This window comes from Ochotona curzoniae, unplaced genomic scaffold, assembly GCF_017591425.1.
Source record: "Ochotona curzoniae isolate NIBS_2020 unplaced genomic scaffold, NIBS_Ocur_1.0 contig_43, whole genome shotgun sequence".
NCBI classification, from domain to species: domain Eukaryota; kingdom Metazoa; phylum Chordata; class Mammalia; order Lagomorpha; family Ochotonidae; genus Ochotona; species Ochotona curzoniae.
The window spans coordinates 4,738,135-4,744,134 of record NW_024466218.1 but is presented as its reverse complement, the minus strand read 5'-3'; positions in this window follow the sequence as shown (position 1 = coordinate 4,744,134).

The window sequence follows — 6,000 nt, the reverse complement described above, 5'->3', positions numbered from 1 at the left end:
GGTGCAGAGCTGTCTGCAGTCATTTTGCGGTTTGTCTATTACATCTTGCACAATCACGTAATCCAGCATGATCATGGGTCGGCTCCTTTGGAAACTTATGATGGTCAATATTTAAGTTGTCTTGAGAAGTCATGTGTGCCAGGAAAATTGAGACCTTAAAATTTCTTTTTAAAAGATTTATTGCTATTATTAAAAGGCAGACTGGCAGAGAGAAGGACAGAAAGATCTTTCATCTGCAGATTCAAATGGAGCTGAACTGATCTGAAGCCTGGAACCAGGAGCTTTCTGCTGGCTTGTCTAAGGACTTGGTGCAGGGTCCTGAGGAGTTGAACATCCTCTACTGCTTTCTTAGGCCATAAACAAAGAATTGGATCAGAAGATGAGCAGCCGGCACACAAACCGGTGCCCGTATAGGATGCTGGTGTTTGCAGGCAGATGATTAGCCAGTTGAACCATCATGTCAACCTCAAGAAGCTAAATTTCAATGGGAATGTGTGTCCAAGTTTGTTTTAATTGAACATGTATTTAAAGTGGCAAAGCTATATAATTCACACAGATATCCACAGCATTCTTTGATGATATTATGAAAAAACTCAAATATCCTGTTCTTTTGTTCTATTTTGGTCAGTGCTCCCAGAAGAAGAAGTCTGTCCTTAATAAATGTTGTGAATATTTTCTTCTGGTTAATTTCTCACATCAACATCTAAATCTTCCTTGTGTGTTTTTTCTCTGGGCATCAGATATTAAAAGCTTTTAATGCATCACTTCTTCTCTGAAATCTTTTCTTATGTGATGTGGAAATATTCCTGAATTTTTGTGTTGTTTTGACAGGAGGATCAAATGCATTTTATGACCAAAATCATGTATGTTTTGGACTGCTTCACTCAGAGATGCTTGGAGGAGCTTAATCGAGAGGGCTTTTATAGAGTTTAATGCAGAAAATAAAGCCAACAAAGTAAGCACTTGAAAATGGTGTAAATCCTTTTTATCTGTCTGTCTATATTTAATCTCTCTCATTTTTGCATGAAAGAAGATGCTGATTTGAAGAACAAGAGTGCATCTCCAGGTTGAAAGTTCTTATTCTGGTTTCCCAGTCAGTGGGATAATGCCATCACTGCAATCATTATGATTCTTATTCACTACTTAAATTATTCCTCTGCCTCTGTTTTTTTTTTAAGTATTTTTCTGTAGAATGTCTCATGTTTTCGATAAATCACCATCCAGACTGCATGCAAACAGTATGTGGATAGAGCCAGCCCTTTGAATGTTATACATTCACCAATAATTTACTAATGGCTTTATTCTGAGAATTTAACCCAAGAGGGCACAATGGCAACACAAATTGCAAAAGGATATGGTAGAGGGGAAGCTTAGTTTTGCATTTCTTAAATAAAGAAATAGTTGCAACAATTTTCAAACCTACTCTCTTTAAGTCTTTTTGGCCTTTATTCTTACCTGCATGGAACTATCAATGTTGTTATGAATCCTGAAAATCCAAGGCAAATTATACTCTGTTCTCTCCTTCAGGGCAGAAGATTCTTATACAGAATTGTAAAATCAAGGCTCCTAGTAATGTAATTTGAGAATTTAGTACTGTGTTGCTGAAAAGCTTTTTGTAGGTTTATCTTGTTTATTAGGTGACATTTCAATTTAATTGTTGGTTCTTTTTTGCCTGTGTGATTGTGATGCATTCTGCCTTTAAGTATATCCTGGGATTGTCATTATTGGCAATAGTGGAAAGTTCAGTATAATATTTTCGAGGTATACTTAACAGTTCTATTTGGAGTCCTCTTTTTTTTTTTCAAGAGGGTAAATGCATACAGCAACACATCCTCACTTCCTGATATGCTTGTTTCCATTATACTGTTCATCTATAAGAATATTTGTATATCCATGTTTACATACGTACTGTTTTGTATTTTTGTGTGAGTGTTCCCTTACATCAGAGAGAACCTATATTTGTCTTTTGGGATTGGCTTATTTCACTTAGCATAATGATCAGCAGTTGGAACTATTGTGTTGAAAACAACAGAATTTCATTGTTTTTAATGGCTGAGTGGCATTCCATACAATAGATGTACCATGGCTGCTTTATACATTCTTTCTTTCTTTCTTTCTTTTTTTTTTTACTTGATGGTTATCTAGGTTGTTTCCATGTCTTCACTACTGTGGAATGAGCTACTATGAATGTTGGATTATGGGTCACTTTCTCACATGCCCATTTCACTTCCTTTGCATATCAGCCCAGGAGTGGGATAGCTAGGTAATAGGGTAGGTCAATTTTCAGATATCTGAAGAAATCTCAGTACTGTATATCAACCCATCACTGCATGCCAAGGACAAGTCCCACCTAGTCTGGGTGAATGATCTGTTCGATATCTTGGGTTCTGTTTGTTAAGGATTTTTGCATCTATGTTCATCAAGGGTAGTGGTCTGTAGTTCTCCTTCTCTGTTGTATCATTATCTGGCTTTGGTATTAAGGTGAAGCTGCCTTCATAGAGTTTGGAAGAACTGCTTCTTTTTCTATTGTTTGAATAGCTTGTGGAGGATGGGGGTAAGTTGTTCTTGAAATGTCTGGTAGAATTCAGCAGTGAAGCTCTATGGTCCAGGGTTTTTCTTGTTGGGAGGGATTTAATTGCTCATTTAATTATAGTCCTGGCTATTGAGTGCTTAGATTTTTTTTTTTGCTAAATTATTTCATTGTTTTAGATATTCTCCAAATTTGCCTATGAATTTGGTAGGTATGTTTATTCTTTTTCTCTGTAACACATCTTTAAGCAAGATTTGTAGGGCATGTCTAGTAAACTTAAGGTCTTTCAGTTGTATTTGCTTTGAAAGTATTTTATTTCATTTTTAAATAGAAAGCAAAGCTTTGATGGGTATATTGTTCTGGACTGACAGCTGCTTCCTTTTATGATCTGGAATTGTCACTTCATTGTCTTCTGCCCTGTTGAGTTTCATCTGAGAGATCAGCTGTGAGTCTTACTGTGCTTTCTCTATAAGTTAATTGATGTTTCTCAATTTCATATTTGACCATCTTTGATTTATGTTCCACCAAAAAGAGCTTAATTATGATGTGTAATGGCAAGGTTGCATCTATTCAGAGTTCTCTGCCTTACCTATGTTTGGTGTTCTATTTCTTCTCCATATCAGGGAAGTTCTCATTTATAATTTCATTGAATCCATTTTTCAACCCACCTCCTTTTTTGAGCCTTCAAGGACACCCATAGCTCTCACATTTGGACATTTGTAGTATTTCATTCTTGTACTATTGTCTTAGCTTTAGTCAGTTCCTCTTACAGCTTTGTGAGTGTTTCAGTATTTCTGTATGAGGAGTCTTCCAATTCTAAAATTCTTTCTTCTGCCTCACTCATTCTATTATTGAGGCTTTCCATTGGATTTCTAATTTGTTGCACTCTAATCATTCTTAATGATTCAGTTTGATTTATTTTCAATGTTGCCATTTCCTGTACCTCCCTTAAATCCCTTGAACATCTGTGGGTGCTTCTTGTTGTTCTTACGGAATCTAACAATGTTTCAGAAAATTCTTTATCCAGTGGTTCCTTGACACCTTCATCAGTTAATTCTGAGATTCAAATAGTGTTATGCTCCTTTGCGCAGGAGGCATCAGTCGCTTTTCATTGTGCCTGTGCCACTTCTTTTACCCTTGGCTGCTTCAACTCAGGTGAGCAGATTGTTTTTCTTGAGGCCAATTTTTAGGTTATGTCATCCACAGGTGTGGAGGTCAACTTTACTGATTCCCTCCCATGCCTGGTTTTCCATTTGTATCACTTGCACTACACCCTCCAGAGTTTCAGTCCTGGACACGTGCTATGTGTCTGCCACTCTCTCCTCACCTGGGTCTCCTTGTTGCAGCTCTCTACCTCCGTTGATCCATTGTCTGTTCAGGGTTTTTTTGTTTTGTTTTGTTTTTTTCCCACACGTGGGTCTAACAGTACTCAGGATTAGGGACACATAAGCTTTGACTTTAACCTACACCACAGGGCTGTTAGTGGCACTTGTCACATGGAAGTTTTTGCTTTGTTTTGTTTCGTTTACTCTTCTTGTTGGAGCCTGCTTACAGTAACCTCTGAGGACACCAAATCTATTTAGGAGGGAATCCACGGGATACCCACTTTGGTATTATTTTCCTGATGCGACCAGTCCAATGTGTTGAGCATGATGTGAATTCTTTCCTGGTTTAAGCAATGTACAACTCACTATTTTCTCATCAGGGGCTTTGCCACAAAACGCAATTGGCACTCAATGGTGGGTGTCTGGACGCTGAAATCCACTGCATTCCCATCAGCCTAAAAAGGGGCTCTATGATTCTCTTCTTCGTATCCTCAGATTTTAAAACAATCGGTTTGTCCTCAGTTCTTTGACTGGATTCTCCTCCTGCGTTCCCGTGATCGTGCCGTTCCATCTGATATAGGGTGGGGCTTCGACCGTCACTGTGGTAACTGTTTGCTACCTCCTCCGCTATCTCTGATCCTTCCCCACATCCATGGGCATCCACCTGTCTCCTTTCCATCAGTCTAGCCACTCCTGTTTACCAGGAATCCATCCCTCTCTGCTACCCAGATTTCTAAATATTTGTCAAAGGAGACAGGCTGGTAACAAGAGGCACTTTTCTGGCTTTGAGATATGCTCTTGTTAAATTCCCAACTACATAAAATGGCAAGAGAGGGAATTCAAAAGACAGCTCTTCTCTGAAACTTAACTTCATCAGGGAATAGTCAAGCACCACTGCCATAATTTACACCCTTGTCTTTACAAATCCCTTCTACATCATTTTCTGTTTGGTTTAAAGGCCTAATATAAGGTCTGCTGAATTAAAGCTGAATCCCTGGCCACAGTATTTTGCTAACATCTGCCCTAAGCACTGCATGGGAAAGCAGCTGCCACCAATGTCAATAGAGTCCTATAAAGATTAATGGGGTCTCTTAAAAGCAACAGGACTTTGAGTGATTTCAGTTATTTTAGACTGCAGAAATCAATTTCTCTGAAAATGTCCTTGCTAATTTAACTGATAATATTTGACATTTCTATAGTATACAGTGATCTCTAAAAGTCCAAATCAAGACATTATTTTCACCAAGGTTATAACTTAACCTTCACAGGGAATACATAGACAGTGTACGTGCACATATATGGACCAAGGCATGAAATGAATGCGTTAATTCAGATGGCACAAAATTAAATGACAGTTGCTATTTTGTATTGCTCTATCAGCACAGCTTGAGAACAGCACTTTGCTATGAATTAGCTTATTGAACAATATAATGAGGAATTGTAACCAAAGGATTATATTACAGTTTCACAAGATATTGAAAATCATATAACATATTCAAAAACTAAAAAATGAGAGGTAAAAGTCACAAAGTTGAGGGTCTGGTGAAAATTGTTGTAAGTTTTATTAATGTAAATACTATTAAATGTTATTAGCCCACTTGACATTTATTTGGAAAAAATATTGTCATGCCATTTGTACAAACATGGGGAAATTATGACCTAAGTGGGGTTTTCCAATAGGTACGTTTTCATTGCATTTAAGGAAATTTCATATTTATTTGATCCTAGACCTGCATTTAGTAAGCACCTCTTTTAATATTCGTGAAAATTTGGGAAGAGTCTGAAGTGAAAAAGTTATGAAAAAAGAAGACAAAATTTTAAATCATGCTGGTCTTGTGTCAAGCACTATGAATTCTTAGGTAGTATATATTTCAAAGTCTCTTTGATCTTTGATTTGTGTTTAGGAATATGACATGATTTTGTACCCTGTGGTAGGACAAATGTGTGCAAATGACAATACATGGTACTGTCTGTAGCAGAAAAATTCATGAAGTCCACTAGTATCACCTACTATGACTCAGAGCCTCCCTCTTGCCCTATTTTCAATTTCCTTATGATCTGAGATTAATGGATTGCGATCTAAGTGTGTGTGATGCTGGAGAAACAATGCTATGGAAGACAGAAACCAGGCTGTGCACAGGTGGC